The sequence below is a fragment of the Acomys minous genome (genome assembly GCF_964271855.1).
Source record: "Acomys minous genome assembly, chromosome: 3".
NCBI lineage: Eukaryota > Metazoa > Chordata > Mammalia > Rodentia > Muridae > Acomys > Acomys minous.
The window spans coordinates 78,628,250-78,645,392 of record NC_140485.1 but is presented as its reverse complement, the minus strand read 5'-3'; the positions used below and the strand labels follow the sequence as shown (position 1 = coordinate 78,645,392).

The window sequence follows — 17,143 nt, the reverse complement described above, 5'->3', positions numbered from 1 at the left end:
GGCTAATCTGGGTGAGGGTCTTGGATCTGCGTGTGTTTATCCGCGGGTGTGCCTGGAGAGGGTGTGTCCCAATGTGTAGTAGTGTGTACATCTGGATGAGGGTGTGTGCCTGTATGGATGGCTTCACTTGTGGCTGAAGCCTATAGCGGGTGTGTGCGCGTGCGTGCCTGTGTGTGTGTGTTTCGCTGTGAGCACACCAATGTGACTCCCCGTGTGTGTGTGTGTGTGTGTGTGTGTGTGTGTGTGTGCGCGCGTGTGAGGGCGGGTGTGCACCCGCGTAGCCCCTCTGTGCGTGTGCTCGGCTTTGTCTCCGCACTGCCGGGAGGAAAGGGGTGGAGGCGGCGGCCGAGGCGCTGTCGTCGCCGGGAGCCCGGCACTGGCCGAGGAAGTGGGTAGCAGCGGCGGCGGGGGGCATCCTAGCTGAATGGAGACTCCCTGCTGGCAGGTGGGCAGCCACACCCGGGGTATGGGAGAGAGCCTTACTGACAGCCTAGCCTTGGTTCTGGGCTGAGCTGAAGGGGAGGGCGTGGCCTGCTAGAATCTCGGGTGTGTGTTTGTGAGGGGTGGGGTGGGTGATTGGGCGTGAAGGGGGTGGGTGTGTGCAGACATGGGTGTGGGGTGCTGGTTAACAGCAACAGCGGCCCCTGGGTTAGTGACCCAGCGGGTTCTAAGATACGTTTCCTTGTGGTGTAAAGACAGTAACTGGGGCCAGATGCCGCCCAGCCTAGTCGCTACACTCACACCCTCACCCCGGACACTGAGCCAAGCCCAACAGCAGCCGAGGGACCCAAAAAGGACTAGTGAGACTTATCACTGTCTTAAAGGGCCAGCGCCCCAGTCCAAGGAATCCCCTCCCAGGAGACCTCTGTACTTTGAGAGAGATGTATATCTGTACCTTTTCCCCATGTATTGGGCACTGCAGGCATGTCTAGTCTGTGTGCATATGTGCGTTCTCTCTGTGTATTTCTTGAGCATTTAGGTGCATATGTGTGTTTTACTGATGAGCAGTAGATGAGTTATGGTATATTTGTTTTTTCTGTGTGTGTAGCTGTTTATGTACGGGCGAGCCTGCATGTGGGGGCAGTAAGGGAAGTGCCATTTTGCTGCAAATCGGAATAGAAGGAAAAAGACCCCTGTGCTGAAAAACAAGGGGAAAAAGAAGTGTGAGGATTCAATGACTGGCTTTGCAGGCTTCTACTGGTACTGAAGTGTAGAGTGTCTGGGTCTGACAAGACGCTAGAGAAACCCAGACACTCACAGAGGGAAGGAAAGAGGACGTGCAAGCCCCAGCCTTCTGGCTCTTTCTAACTTCCCTCCTCCTTGCTGCGTGTGGCTTGTGTGCAGGATTTGGAGTGGAAAGGGGGCATCAAAGGAAGACAAGTGTACAGTGATAGAATTGGGCTGAGGGGTGGGCGGCAGTGGCGCACTTCAACCGCTTCCTGCTCCAGAGGCAGCAGAGGCGGCGGCGGCAGCGCTGGGATTCTTCTCTTTCCTTAAGTGCACAGCTCAGGAGAGGTTGCAGGGCACAGGCGCTGCAGTCTAGTGCAGGGGTCCCCTTCTGACAACAACCACCCTTTTGTGTTTATTTTTGTTTCTCATAAAGACTTTAACCGGCCTGAGGCTAAGTTTCTCTGATTAGACGGTGGTAACGGGCCTGTGAGGCTGGACTCCAGCTCTCAGCGCTAGACTCATTACCAAGATTTAGGAATTCACTGTCCTTACATTTTTTTTTTCTTACAAAGGCCAGAGGATAACTTACCTGTAAGAGTCGGTTCTGTCCTTTTCCTGTGTGGGCCTTGGGGATTGAACTCAGGTCATCGGGCTTGGTAGGAGACATCGTGCTAGCCAGGAATTCACCCTTCTCTCCCCCCCCTCCCCCCCACCCCCCGGAGGTCCTGGCTGTGCCCCTCCTCACCATCTGCCATTTTCCTCACTAGAGCCCAGAGCACCAGTTCCCAGTGTGGTCAGCTTTACCATCTGCAGCGGGGTTCCCAGTTTATTAGAAACGCAATATTGGAGCCTCCTGGTAGACCTACACCAGATCAAAACATCTGGGGATGGGGCCTAGCAATTCTACTTTTTAACAAGTGCAAATTATTCTGGCCTGTGGAGGAGCCAGGAGCTTCAGGGTTGAAATGAGGGAAACCCCTTCCTTCTTGCAGTCTGTCGAACATGGGCCTGAAGTAACCCCAAAGCGGACCTTAAGTAGGTAGGGGTTCTGGCTTCACACCCTGGGTCTCCCTTGTGATTTTAGACAAGTAACTGCTTTGCTGACCAAAGCAAAAATCCCACCTTGTAGCTTCCCTGCTACGCTCATTTTATCCACCCTTTTACCTTGGCTTACAAGAAGGCGGATGCAATCCGTTCCTTGCCCTTGTAGCTCTGGGATTTTGTGCATGTGGGGCCCCTCTGCTTCTCAGACTTCATTGCAGCAAGGCCATTGGGGGGAGGGGGCAGGGCTTTGCCAACTCCCTAGGTTAGGCGAGCATTCAAACATTCTTAGAGCTCCTGTCTCACAGGGCTTGTGAGCGTGTGTAATTATACTTGAACTTGTTAGTTGTTTGATTTGTCTCTCTCGACTAGACTGTAAATGCCATCTGGGGCAGGGACTCACTTCTTCATCTTCCTGGTGTCCCTCATAGTGTCTGGCTTTTAATTTGTGTTCCAAAAGCCTGTCGCACAAATTAATGTCTAAAGTAGGAGATGGTGCTCAATGACGCCCTTTCTTAAGATTCCCTTTAAGCTTGGGTAGATGCTGTGCTACTATCCAAGCAGGGCATGGGTTGTCTTCCGGCAGGTTCCTTTTCTTTTTCACTCCTGCATCTCCTGGCTACAGACCTGAGCTCCTACTGTGTGCCCCGAAGCTGGATGGCTCTGCCTGGGAGGGCGAGGGAAAGCTCTTGGAAGACACAGCCTCACTTGTGTGCTGTGTCCTCCTGAAATAGGATCCCATGAGACTGTGCAGAGGATCAGAATGGATGAGGAACCTAAAGACACGGGGTGTGGCTGGGCACATCACTGTCTTCCTTTGTGTGTTTCTTCCACCAAAGGAAGGCATCGGGGTGAGTGTTCTTAGTGCAGTAGGCCCTCCTGATCCAATGAGGATTTAGCCCAAGACTCCGTTGGGGGGATGTCTAAAAGTGAATCGTACTGAACCGTGGACATACCATATCTTTTTTTTCATATTGAGTTGAGAACGTTCATCTTTTCACTTAGAGAAAGCGCTTTTGTGGCTTCTCTGGTATATACTCAGGTCACCAGCATCAGTGTTCTTAGTCACTGGGGCCACTGTTGTGTAAAGGAAGGGTGCTGGGATTCCAGGTGACAGTTGGTCTGAAAATTGAGCTGGTAGGTAGCTGATACAGGGTAAACACCTTGGACAAGGAGGGGTTCGTGTCTTTGGGGATTTTTGTTTTTGTTTTGTTTGTTTGTTTGTTTGAGACAGGATTTCTCTGTGTAGCCTTGGCTCTGTAGACCACCAGGCTGGTCTTGACCTCAGAATCCGCCTGCCTCTGCCTCCCATGTGCTGGGATTAAAGGTGTGAGCCATCACTGCCCAGCATGATTCATGCCTTAAACAGAACAGAGCGAGGAGGGGAAAAGGCTTAATTATGCCACCCAAAACAGTCTACAATTTAAAATATATGCATTGTGTTTTTCTGGAATTTTACATTTAAATGTTTCCAACCCATAGTTGATGATTGAATCAGATAAGGACAGGCTCTTAAGGCTCCTGGCACTGGTGCCTGAGTCCTTCAGGCTTTGTCATACACTAGTTGAGTAAGTGACTTCATCCCTTCCTTCAAATCTCTTCACCCGTAGAATGAACCAATAGGAATCTCTGTTTCACAGGGTTGATTTGAGAATTAAATGGGATGCCACATATGGAACTTTCAGCACAATGTGGGCACGGAGTAAACATTTGGTAAATGTTAGCTCTTATTACTCTGATGGCTACTGCACGGTTTGGTTCAGCCTGCTTGAATGCCTTCGTGTTAGGCCCTTGACCTACAGAAAAAGAAATGAGCCTGGGGTTCACAGCCTGGGGGTGGCAGCAGATATGTAGGGGTGTCACAGCACAAAGGACAATGCACAGGGTGGGGAGGTGTGACAGCTTAGGGAGGAAAAGGCTTTATAGGGGAGGAGAAGGTGGGGTTTGGGTTAGATCTGGTCTTGTGGTAGTTGGCCCAGTATGTGCCAAGGCAACGTGGCTTATTATCCCAAAGGGTCTCATATGGTTAAAGCAAAAGCTGGTGGGTGGGTGGTAGGGGCTGAGTGAGAGAGAGGCTGCAGAATTGGCGGGGTGGGAGGCACAATGGCTCCAGGCCTGTGGAGGAGTTTGACCTCATCTTGGTGGTGGTAGGGAGTAGGGAGAATTGAGCCGACCAGCAAGGATTGGATTTGCATCTCAAAACAGCTCTCCAGGTGGTGGGAACTGCTGATTCAAGGCAGAAGAGGAGGATTGTGGATAGAGTCTGGGTCTGGCCTGGTAAACAGTCTCAGTGGGAATCATCAGCTGTGTGTGTGTGTGTGTGTGTGTGTGTGTGTGTGTGTGTAGGAGCCCAGACGTCAAGTGGCCCAGAGAATGGACTGACCTCTCCACAGCTGCTTGGAGAGCGGGAATCCGTCAAATAGAGCTCTCTAGATTCTGGGTCTGCTGCAGCACGCTATCTCCCTGAGGCTGCTGCAGTCCAGGGAGCCCAGATCCACAGACTTATATTCTCTCGGTTCTGGAAGCCTGGCATCCACTGTCAGCCAGCTGGTACCTTCTGCCTAGGGGACTCTGCTCCCTGGTCCCCACTGGCTTCTGGAGGAGGCCAGCAGTGGTGGCCTTGACTTGCTGCGTGGTGGTCTACTGTCATCTTGTGCCTGCCTTTGTGGCTCCTTTCTTTTAAGGCATAGGACCTGCCCTAGTCCTCTCTTTCTCATTGTAATTTAGCTAATCACATCGGCAAAGACCCTATTTCCAAATAAGGTCAAATTCTTATTCTGAGGTTCTGCTTAGAGAAGGTGGCAAAGGGGTGGGTGTCACCAATATAACCTACTATAGGCAGAAGGCGGGGAAAGAGCTTAGGCCTTAGCGTCCTCAAGCTTAGACCCAAGCTCAGGCTCTGAATAGAGTGGCCACGAGCCTTAGGATGGGTCAGTTACTGTTTTCTCAGTCTTAGCTTTTTTCATCTATGAAATGAGGACAACAGTGCCCATGATAGTGTTACAGGGATGAGACTGATCAGGGTGGAGTTGCAAGCACATTCATTGGGGGTTGTGCACAAGTGCGCAGTACTCAGTCACGACTTCCTCCGGGCTCCCGGTTCTCCGCACTGAGCAGCTGAGAGGTTACTTAGCCTTGCCAGGTTTTCAGATGAGAAGAGTCATCTTCTAGAGTCTAGAATGGGTATAGAATGAAACCCAGTCCTGCCAGGTTTGCGAGTCCCCGGAGATAATGAGAAAGCTCTTCGGGAGTCGCCTAAGGGTGTGTTGCTGTGATTTTTAATTATAAGCTTCATCACCGTAATAACCCTCGGCCATTGCCACATCCGTTGCACCTCCTCAGAGCCCGGCCCACTCTTCTCCCAGGGAGGCCACTTCTCCCTTCTGTAGAGGCTTCGCGTGAGGGATTACCAGGCTCAGAGTTGGGGAAGCCATGGGCATGACTCCTGTTGCTGCCTTCATTAGCCACATACAAGTGACACCCCCAAGGCTGTCAGTGGCAATTGAAGGGCTTTAGGCCCGGTGGCACACGCCTTTAATTCCCAGTCCTCGGGAGGGGGGTGTGTGGCAGAATCAGGCTGATTTCCATGAGTTCGAGGCCAGCCTGGTCTACAGAGTGAGTTTCAGGCAGCCAGGGCACAAAGAAACCTTCTGTCAAAAGAAAAGAAGAAAGAAAGAAAGAAAGATAAACAAATACCTTATCTGTGGCTCCAGGACAGTGTGTTTTCCCCAGTTGCTACTGCCGTTCCAGAAGCAGGCATTTAGGGTGTGTGGATGCCTAAAGAGGGTACTGTACAAGTCCTAGATAGAGGGGAGGCTCCAGCCGGGAGGATCAGCAGCAAGTGAGAGGCCCCAGAGGTTGAAGAGATGGCTCAGTGTAAGTGTGCTCACTGGATTTGTAGAATACCCAGGCTCAGTTCCCAGCAGCCCCATAGAGGCTCATAACTGAAACTCTTGCTCCAGCTCCAAGGGCTCCAACACCCTCTTCTGGCTTCACTGGCCACCAGGCACACACATGGCATGCCTAGACACGCAGGCACACACATGGCATGCCTAGACACGCAGGCACACACTCACACACATATGCATTTAAGAAGAAAAGACAGAGGTCACTGGGGCGGAGTAAACAAGCCATTGCTGTGTGGCTGACCTGGCAGTGGCCACTCCCTGTGCTCTAGTGGGAGGGGAGGAAGCTGCCATGGGGGACCAGCTCCTGGAGGTAACCCAAGACTCTGATACCCAGGCCCGTGCTTCCCTGCAGGCTGGGTGAGAGTGGGAGGGTTTTTCCTAGCCTGGCAGCTTCCAAGCTGGGGAGCTCTGCTTCATTCTTCCCCCTTACCCCCCACCCCGCTCTTCTGGGTTCTCTCTCACTCTCTCCATTTTGCCTCTCTCTACGTCCCTCTCCACCGTCTCTTGAGATTATAGGTCTAAAGATAAAGTCGACAGAGCCACTTCAGGCGACTGATTTGGGGCTACCTAGAATTAGAAAGCCTAGGGTTGTCATAGGCTCACTGTGGAGACTTAGAAATCTCCGCTGTCACTTATCATCGGCTTCTTTGTCACACCAGGTACTATGCTAAGCCCTTCCTGGGACTTCTGCCGCTTAATCCTTGCCACTTACTACCCAAGGACACAGACTACAATCCCTGTCACATCTGAGGAGGCTACATAACATGCCCAGGGCCTACCCAGTGCTCAGCCAGCAAGAGGCCCAGCTGGGGCTTAAATCTTGATCTGGCCAAAGCCCAAGGGTACTTTTGAGTCTCTCTTGGGGCCTGTGAAAATGTTTAGGGGGTCACAGAGGTACATACTTTGTTCAAGTTCTAAGAGCAAATTCTTCATTCTGAGCACTGGGACTTCAAGCCTGTGCTTTGTTTGCCACAGTGTCCCCAGGGCTGGCAATGGCCAAGTCCTCCTTATTCTGGTCAGCTACCCATCTTTGGGAGAGATATGGCACCAGAGGAAGGTGATAGGGCAGGTTGGAAGGTCCTTTGATTTTATTTATTGCTCATTCTGTCTGCCTGCCTGCCTGCTTGTCTGCCTGCCTGTCTGTTTTTCGAGACAGGGTTTCTCTGTATAGTCCTGGCTGTCCTGGAACTTGCTCTGCAGACCAGGCTGGCCTTGAACTCAGAACTCAGAGAGATCCACCCGCCTCTTCCTCATGAGTGCTGGGATTAAAGATATGTGCCACCACTGCCCTATCTATTTATTTTTGAGACAGAATCTCACTATGTGGCCTTGGCTGTCCTGGAACTTGCTACGTAGGCTGGCATCAAACTCACAGAGATCCTCCTGCCTCTGTTTTCTCAGTGCTGGGATTAAAAGCGTGTACCACCACCACCACCTGGTTTATTTATTTTTAAGGCAGGATCTCATTCTTAGCTCAGGGTGACTTTTTGGGACTTGTGACATTTCTCCTGCCTAAGCCTAGCAAGTGCTAGGAAGACAGGTGTGAGCCACATGCTTTAGCAGTAGGATTTTTTTTTTTTTTCGAGACAAGGTCTCTCTGTGTTTGCCTTGGCTGTCCTGGACTCGCTTTATAGACCAGGCTGGCCTCGAACTCACAGCGACCACCTGCCTCTGCCTCCCTAGGGCTGGGGTTAAAGGCGTGCGCCACCGCGCCCGGCTCATAGCTGCAGGATGTTCAGGGAGTTAGAAGTAAGACCTAAAGGTCAACAGGCGGCGATTGGCAGGGCCATGTAGTTTCTATCTAGTGTCTCGGCTACGCTGCTGGTTACTTTTGCTAGGAAGGTCCCTTCCTCTGTCTGACCTCAGGTTTCCCGTGTAAAGCGGGACTTGAGCAGGGTAACACCAAGGCTCCAGGCAGCTCTGATCGGAGGTTCTGGAAGTCATGTCTCCTGCTGCCCCGGCTGTCTTCTCTACTCTTCTCCTTTTGGGCCTCTGTGTCACCTGCCTCCACTAATCCTCAGCATTGCCGTTTCCTGAGAATGGACAGAGCCTGGATTCAGGTTCCTCCTGGCCCCTCCCACATGTCAAGAAGCCACATGCCTGGGCCCGCAGGTCCCTGCTCGCTCTCTTCCCACTATGCCCAGTCACCGGAAGTGCAGCAGGTGCCTGTGAGTCTGGGGAAGTTCAAGGTGGTTTCTCTGCGGGGGCTTTCTGGATACCTGGACTGGTGCCAAGTGGAGGGCGCGTAGTACTCCTTTCCGGGGGTTCACAGGGACACGCCCAATACTCACCCGCACCCCTCTTTGCTCTTGCTCCTCTGTTCCTCCGTGCCAAGAATGCCAGCCTGTCTTTTCCAAGGCTCTGCTTACACGCCAGCCTCTGGCCCACAATGCCTCAGTGGCCCTCCACCTCACAGCGAGAGTCTCTCTACCTCCCCTACACCTCCACAGCACCTCAGCTAGTCCCTTCTGCGGCTAGTTTTGCTGGGTCTTTGCTTTATCTGAGAGGCGTCTGGTCCCTTTCACTGCTGAAAAGTCTCGTGCCTCATCCTTTGCTCCCCAGCCCCCCTGCACAGGACTGGCCACAGAGCAGGTGTTTAACCCAGGCCAAGGGCAGCCTCTAGCCTTGAGCTGGGCCAGCTTTCTTTTCAACCTCTGTGACTGTCAGGTCAGCTTCTCACAACGCTCCTCCTTTATTGGTGGGCTGGAGAGAGGCCAAACAGGACAGTAGCTAAGAACTTAAATTCCACTCCCGATGCTGCCATTTGCTGGCTGTGTGACTTTGGGCAAATCGCTTCCTCTCGCTGAGCCTGGATTTTCTCGGGTTAAGACAAAGGGATAGGACTGGGTGTGGGAGTGACTGCACACACCTGTAACTCCAGCACTTGCCAGAATGAGGCAGGGGTTTGTGAGCTCCGCACCAATGGGGACTGTATAGAAATCCCATCTCAGCCGGGTATGGTGGCACACGCCTTTAATCCCAGCACTCGGGAGGCAGAGGCAGGCGGATTGCTGTGAGTTTGAGGCCAGCCTGGTCTACAAAGTGAGTCCAGGACAGCCAAGGCTAACACAGAGAAACCTTGTCTTGAACCCTCCCCCACAAAAAAAGAAATCCCATCTCAGCCTCCCCCTACAAAAACAAAACAAAACAAAGCCAACAAACCAAACCAAACCTATCCAAAGACACAGTCGTGGCGGCGTGGGGCTACAACCGAAGCGCTGTGTTCGGTGCGTGGAAAGCACTGCGGAGAGCAAATGACCAGTACATGGGTATAATCCATTATTTCAAAATTAGTGACTACTGCCTTTATTGCTTCAGCAGTTCTCGTGGTCACAATAAAAGGTTGAAGCCTTTACAGAAGCTCTAAGGTCTTCAGGGTCTTTGGTCACAGGGGCGGCGAGACTCTAGCACAAGGAGCCAGTGTCTGGCAGAGTGGGGGTGCAGGGAGCTGGGGTACCACTGGGGTGGAAGGGCGTGAAGTAGGAGACTAACTGGGGTTGCTCTCCTGTGGAAGCAGGAGCTTCCTGTGCGGCACGGGACAGTGTTTATGTGCAGGGAAGAGCAGAGTGGAAACACACAGCCCTAGGCTCCAGGCTGAGAGCTCAGGAGGAGGAGGGGGCGTGGCAGGCTTCATAAGATAATGCGTTTGCAGGACTGACAGTTCTTGATGCTACCACTGAGAGCAGGGGTGGGGGTGGGGGCGGGGCTGGGAGGGGGGCTTTAGCTGGGCAATGGGGAGCCAGTGAAGGTTGCTCAGCAGAAGTGGCCATGGAAATTTAGATCTTCTTTGTGCCGGCTGGTGCTGCGAATGGCCGTTGTCATCCCTCAGTTCCAGGCCTTTTCAGAGCTGCCTGTGGACCTGGCCAAGGTCAGGATTTGAACCCTGTTCTCTCTAAACTTAAAGTGAAAAGGGACGCCCACCCCCTAAAATGTCAGAATCTCTCAAGGTCAGAGAACCAGCAGAAAAAAAAAAAGATCTGCCCTCCTAACATAACGCCCGCCCCAAGAGACAGATGGGGAGCTGAGGCCCACTGCCCGAGAGCCTTGTGGGAACTGGCCCCTGAGCCCGTGGCGGGCTGTGAGTCTAGGTCTGTGTTAGGGGTTGGGAGAAGGATGAGGTGGCTGCCAGGAATCCAAGGAGAATTGGAATCGTTGCTCCAGTGTCAGGTTGGGAGCCATCTGTTGCTGGGGGTATGGGATCCAGGTGAGTGGGATGTGTGGGCTGGAGCCTTCATCACTCCAGCCTTCCTTCCGGAAAAGGAGAAAGGGCTGGATAAGGTGGGATCTGCAGGCATGTTGAGATGTGGGGGAAGTCAGGGGGCGGGCCTTAGAAGAGGAGGCTGTTGCCAAGCAGCCAGAGATCCGGGAGCACAGCAGAGCCAGCTGGCCTGTGCCACGGTGGGATCTCATCTGCTACTTTCTTTTTTTTTTTTTTTTTTTTTTTTTTTTTTTTTTTTTTGGTTTTCGAGTCAGGGTCTCTTTGTAGCCTTGGCTGTTCTGGACTCACTTTGTAGACCAGGCTGGCCTCGAACTCACAGCGATCCGCCCAACTCTGCCTCCCGAGTGCTGGGATTAAAGGCGTGCGCCACCACACCCGGCTCATCTGCTACTTTCAAGGCGTCAGGGCTCCCAAGGTCATGATAGGAAGACCAGATCAGGGGTGCCCTTCAGAGCTGGGGACTTTAAAGCCATGCTCCTGGCATGCCCTTCATGGCCGCTGTTCTAGGATTTGTGACGTCAAAGGGATGAAGGGCTATTCAGCTCAAGATAGCCTTTCTTTCCCCCTTCTGCTGGTCTGCCCACCTAGGCAAGCCTGTTGTAGTCCACGGTACCTCTCTACTCTTTATTTGCTTATTAAAAATGTTTCTTGATTAATCACTTCCTGTGCACCAGGCATTGCCTCTGACTTCTGGGGGGGGGGGAAGGGGGGGGGACGGACCACACTGGCAGGGATAGGTCTCTCCCCTCCTTTCAGCCACCTGACTTCTAAGTCCCTTTAGCTTCAGGTAAGACTTTTTTTTTTTTTGCGGGATTTACCTTCTGCTGAACTGAAAAACCAACCAGAGTTAATTGTTAAACCTAATGGCTGCTGAGTTTCACCCTGCTGCTGGGCTGGCTGGGAAGGGGCTGTGCTGGCCTTGTTCCCCAGGAGAGGGGTGGAGCCACCTGGGTTTTTTTTTTTTTCTGGCCTGTGCCTGCTACCTCTTCCCTACTGTGAAGCCTGTCTCTGGGGCCCTCTCCCTCCCGGGGAGGGGGGCAGTGGGGGGGGGGCAGCCTGCCACTTGGACCTTACCCCTGCCTCCAGCAGAGGTAAGCCTGGGAGGTAAGTATGAGGCCTGGCCCTGGTCCAAGGCCTTCTGCCCGAGCGCTCTTGGGAAGGCTGGGAGATTATAGGGTGCCTAGCCCAGGGGACCCACCCAGAATGCAGGAAGTCAGTGTACTGAGCCGGCTTTGCCTCCTGCTGGGCATTTGTGGGGGGAGGGAGAGAAGAAGGGGGTGGGGTCACAGTGGCCTGAGCCCTCCATAGTCTATAGGGAATTCTACTGAGTGCTGCCTTGCAGTGCCTGCCTTTCTCGGCCTCACCACCCCCTGTATAGCAGAGGCTTATTTCTTCTCTAGAAGTTGAGCCTGGGGCAGGCACCTGACAAGTGTTAGGGACAGCTCAGCTCAAACTGCCAGGTCATCAGGGCCAGTCAAAGCTGGTGTGACCACTTCCTGAGCTACGTTGCCATCCTCTGGACTCTGGTCCCTCTATCGCCAGCATTGGGAATATAACAGACACCAGAGGTGGGTTATTGCTATCAGGCTCGGCAGGGGCTGTGAAATGAGTAGACACCACTCTAGTCTGGTGCAGCTGAGCCTCTGAGGCTGAGCTCTGGGCCAGAGCCATGGAGGACACTGCCTGACACCAACACCCCAGGTACCTCCTGTAGAGAGCTAGCTCCAACAGAAACCACTAATCCCCATGTGGCTACTGAGCATTCCAAATGTGGCTAGTGAGGCCAAGGAGCCGAATGTTAAATTCTGTTAGTTATTTCATTTTATTTATCAATTAGACATTTAAAGCAATACTCCATTCGGTTGCAGACAAGCCCCTATGAACGTTTGGGAAGTAAGACTTGTGAATGTAGTTTTTTCAATTTTAAAAGCTAAATACTTGAAAATACATACTGGATTTAGAAGACTTAGCATTAAAAAAGATATCTAAATAGTTTACATTGATTACATGTTGGCATTTACATATTTGTTAAATTGTGGCTAATTAAGTTTTTGTATTTTATGTATATATTGCATTATTTTTTAAAAAGATTTATTTATTTATTATTATGTATACAGAGCTCTGCCTGCATATACACCTGCAGGCCAGAAGACGGCATCAGATCACATTATAGATGGTTGTGAGCCACCATGTGGTTGTTGGGAATTGAACTCATGACCTCTGGAAGAGCAGTCAGTGCTCTTAACCGCTGAGCCATCTCTCCAGCCCCGTATATATTGCATTATACCTTGAATTTATGTATGTCTTAGTTTGGGTTTCTATTGCTGTAATAAACACCATGACCAAAAAAGGCCACTTGGTGAGGAAACGGTTTATTTGGCTTGCACTTCCATATCACTCACTGTTCATCACTGAAGGAAGTCAGGACAGGAACTCAAAACATTCAGGAACCTGGAGGCAGGAGCTGATGCAGAGGCCATGGAGGGGTGCTGCTTACTGGCTTGCTCCTCACGGCTTACTCAGCCTGCTCTCTTAGAAAACCCAGAACCACCAGCCCAGGGATGGTACCACCCATAATGGGCCAGGTCCTCCCTCGTCAATCACTAATTAAGAAAATGCTCTACGGAATTGCCTGCAATTTTATCTTACGGAGGCATTTTCTTAGTTGAGGTTCCCTCCTTTCAGATAGCTCAAGCTTGTGTCAAGCTGACATAAACCTAGCCAGCACATCTCTCTCTCCTCGTGCCCAGGGCTCCTCAGTAGCTGCGTGACGACAGGCACCTGTCACCGTGCCTGCCTTTCATCATATTTCTGCTGGACAGTATTGTTATAGTTTGAGTTGGACACATCCCAATAGCAATATAAGACTCTGTAAAGACGAGAGTTACTTGAGGAGATTTGAGGAGTCGGAGCAGGCCTGGTATTGCTCGCCTCACCTCCAGCCCTGAAGGGATGGACGCCTGCCTCTTCGTGAGATGCTGCCCTGGGTAATCCCATGGCCTCCAGGGTAACATTTTTTTTTCTTGTTTTGGCCATGCCACTTGCCCTGTGTGACACTGGCTACTTTACTCTGCTGAAAATTAGTCTGTCATACCAGGAAGCGCCTAGCATAGTCGGCACACCTGATTCACATTGGCAGTGGCTGCTGTTGGCACTGATGGTGAGGGTGTTGCTATCAGCGCCACATCCACCGCTTGTCCCCTACCCCCCAGACAGGGTTTCTCTGTGTAGCCTTAGCTGGCCTCGATCTCGCAGCGATCCACCTGTGTCTGCCTCCGGTGCTGGGATGAATGGCGTGCACCACCTTCGCCCAGCTCCGCCGCTTGGGTTTTGCTGTACCGCCTGTTTGGCTGAGGAATGGACCAGAGGGAAGCAGGAGAGCTGGGATGGGGAGTGGGGGACCTCACAAATGGCTTAGCTTTGGGGGACCCTCTTTGCCTCTCCCTTTATGGCAGTGGTCAGGCAAAGATAAGTGCCCCTTTTGCAGATGAGGAACTAGAGGCCTTGACAAGGAAAACTTCCTAGCCGCATAGACAGAGCGCAAGTGCAGGGCTTCCCAGCGCTGTTGTAGTGATGTCTGGGCCAGTGTTAGGAGGGCATCGTCCCTTGAGGTTGTTGTGGAAGACAGGAGCAGGTCAGGAACAGTCATTCTTGGTCTCATGACACAAAAGAGGGCTGCCTTAGTTTGCCTTCTCTTGCTATGATAAAAACCATGACCGAAAGGATTTATTTGGCTTACACATGCCAAGTCACAGTCCATCTCTGAATGAAGTCAGGGCAGAAACCCCAAGGCAAGATCTGAAGCAGAAACCATGGACGGGTGCTGCTTCCTGCCTTGCTCAGCCTGCTTTCTTATACAACCCAGGGCCGCCTGTCCAGGGGTGGCACCACCCACAGTAGTCCTCCCACAGCGGTCCTCCCACAGCAGTCCTCCCACAGCAGTCCTCCCACAGCAGTCCTCCCACAGCAGTCCTCCCACAGCAGTCATTAACGAAGAAAATGGCCCCACAGACTTACCACAGGCCAATATGACGGAAGCATTTCTTTCATTGACATCCCTTCTTCCCAGATGACGCTCAGCTTGTATCAAGTTGGCAAAAAGCCAATCAGCACAGTGTCTTTTTTTTTTCCCATGTGTATGTATGTGTGCATATTCCTGTGCATGTTTGTGTGTTTGCACATATTTGGAGACTAGAGGATAGTCTATCGTGGTATTCCACAGACGCCATCCTTTCTCTCTGTCTCTGTCCAACTCTGCCCGCCAGCCAGGGTGTCATTATATATATAAAACCTTGGCTGTCCTGGACCCCGGTCTGTATGTAGAATGTGCTGGTCTTGAGCTTGCAGTGACTTTCCTGCCTCTGGCTCTGGAGTGCTGTGGTTACAGGCTGGCACTCCTCCCCCGGCTCCAAGAGAGTCCTGGTGCTGTGTAGAGCCGCTGTGCCATCCTGGAGCCACAGAGCAGGAAGGGAGCAAGGAGGGTAGAGGGTAGAGACGTGAGAGGAACAGGGATCACAGCAAGATGGCGGCCAGTTGGTGCTTCTGTTTATTTAGATCCAGCCCTCTGCTCACCCTTGGCAGGACTGTGGCCTTCTCTCCTGGCTAGTCCCCAGAGAGGCCTTCTAAGAAAGAGGCTTTTGTTCCACTAGCAACTTCTGTTTTCCTCTTAAGGTAGTTGTACATGAGGGCGCTCTAGGGCGCATGCTCTGGGGTGCGTGGTGCACACAGCCAAGGCTGCCTGATGTCATTCCAACCCCATTCCAAGCCCTGAAACCAGAGCGTCTCTGTAACCATCTACTTTGTGGATAGCACAGGGGACCATAGGCTTTCTCACCAAGGAGGGCCGGTCAAATTCCTCTCCTGAAGCTAATTTTCCCTGTGACCTTAGGCAGGCCATTTGGATTTTTTTTTTTTAAAGCCTCATTTTCCTTATCCAAAAAAGCAGCAATAAAATAGTGTACAGACAACCTAGGAGTTAGCTAAGAACCTGGGCCCAAGCTCTGTGGTGTGGGGGCACACCTTTAGTCTTAATATTGGGGAGGCAGAGGAAGGTGTATCTCTGTGAGTTCAAGGCCAGCCTGGTCCACACAGTGAGTGTCAGGCTAGTCATGGCTACATACATAGAGACACCTTATCTCAGAAGAAGAAGAGGAGAGAGAGGGAGAAGAAGAAGAGGAGGAGGAGGAAGAAGAAGAAGAAAAGGAAGAGGAGGAGAAGGAGGAAGAGGAGGAGGAGGAAGGAGGAGGAACAGGAGGAGGAGGAGAAGAAGTGATGATGATGATGATGATGATGATGATGATGATGATGATGGCGACAGCCTGGGTCCTGCGGCCTAGTGGCCGAATGGCAGTGTCAGCCCTGCCACTCACTACCGCAGTCTTCCGTGTGTCAGCTCACTCTCTGGAGCTCCTGGCTTTCACGTGTGTGTGGCCTCATCCTCTCTGATGGACGGACCTCCCCATAGGGTCATCTCCTCTATCCCCCTGTCCGTTCCAGGAGCTGATGCTGCACTCACACCTTCTCTAGATTAGGAGGGAGAGTGACTTGCCAGACCACAGAACTCCAGAGCCCACGTTCATAAACCACCGTCTATTTCCCGCCTGTTCACTATGTTCCTTATGACTCGGAGACACGGAGACCAGTGCTACCGAGTGTGTGAGCCTGAGGCCTCAAGTCTTTCCTTCCAACTGCACTGCCCCTTGTGTGCCAGGCTGGGCCTGCAGTGGAGCTCTGGGAAGACGCAGAGGAGCATAAACCCGATGAAGGCGTTAGACCAGAACTGAGCACTAATGTCAGAAAGGCCCTGAGAGATGCCTCAGCCCAGCCACATTTATGTCCCAGATAGGGAAACTGAGGTAGAACAGTCAAGTGGAGGCAGTGATGGGGGTTCTTTTCCCCAGGGTGCCAGAAACCACTGGACCGATGTGAAGGAAAGCCCTTGAGTGTCTCTTGAGTCCAGACACTTTGCCCCCTCTGTGGCTGGTCCAGCCTAGGCTCCCTCCCCCTCGTTAATTCTCCCACGGTTATTCTTGACTTTTTTCCAGTCCCTTCTCCAGTCTGTGGCTTCCCATCACCCTTAGAATGGAGGCTCATCCTCACCTCCACGGCCTGGAGATTCCCCGCCTGCCCTCGGGCTCTCTGTTTGCTCTCTGGCTTTTCTGTTCAACAGGTTCTGTTCCCAGGTTCCTCCGACCCTCCTGTGCCAGCGTCACGTGCCATGTGCCGAAGGGGCTAACCCTCCCTTCTCATTCCAGGTGCCTAGCTGAGGACGTCCTCCCCACGGAGCCAGTGTGCCGAGGAGGGGTGAGTGTTTCCCAGGCGGGCTCCCCGCTTCAGCTGAGGTTGGGCCCGAGGCTCCCAGTGTTCTGTTGTACCGCTGGGTCAGCGTGAGGGTTTGTCTGGCCTCAGGTTTCTGCTGAGGCTGACAGTGGGGACAGTGCCGAGGCTGCCTCTGGGGATGCTGAGGCTGAAGCGTTCCTTCCCTAAGCACACTGTTGATACGTGCTGCCTGTGCCACGTGCCCACCAAAGATGGAGACAACAGACTGGAAGCCAGATCTAGTTGGATCTGCAGGCTGTGGGTCCTTGCTTTCTTTTGCTCAGCCGCTCCTGGGTATAGATTAGGCAGGTCAGAGGACCGCTCTCTGCCTCGCCACAGAGTACAATGGAGCCTCATGTTATGTTGGTCCTAGAATTGTGTATCCATGGTCCAGGCAGGTGGGCGGGGGGGGGGGGGGGGGGGGAGACCCAGGGTTGGGGTGAATGGCATTTGTTAAACTTTCTGCTAGGAAAACTAGGAAAATGAA

At 52.4% G+C, this 17,143-nt stretch overlaps 1 protein-coding gene and 1 long non-coding RNA gene across 3 annotated transcripts in view; one reads left to right on the top strand and one right to left on the bottom strand.

Moving 5' to 3' along the window:
• Nucleotides 1-17,143, bottom strand: part of LOC311594194 — a 522,815-nt gene that overhangs the window by 206,885 nt on the left and 298,787 nt on the right. The gene's annotated exons all lie outside the window — the stretch shown is intronic.
• Nucleotides 1-17,143, top strand: part of EPB41L1 (erythrocyte membrane protein band 4.1 like 1) — a 130,669-nt gene that overhangs the window by 868 nt on the left and 112,658 nt on the right. For both annotated transcript variants that reach the window (XM_084775644.1, XM_084775643.1), the window contains one exon: nt 16,593-16,641. The gene's annotated coding sequence lies outside the window, so the exon portion shown is untranslated. The remainder of the gene's footprint in view (nt 1-16,592; nt 16,642-17,143) is intronic.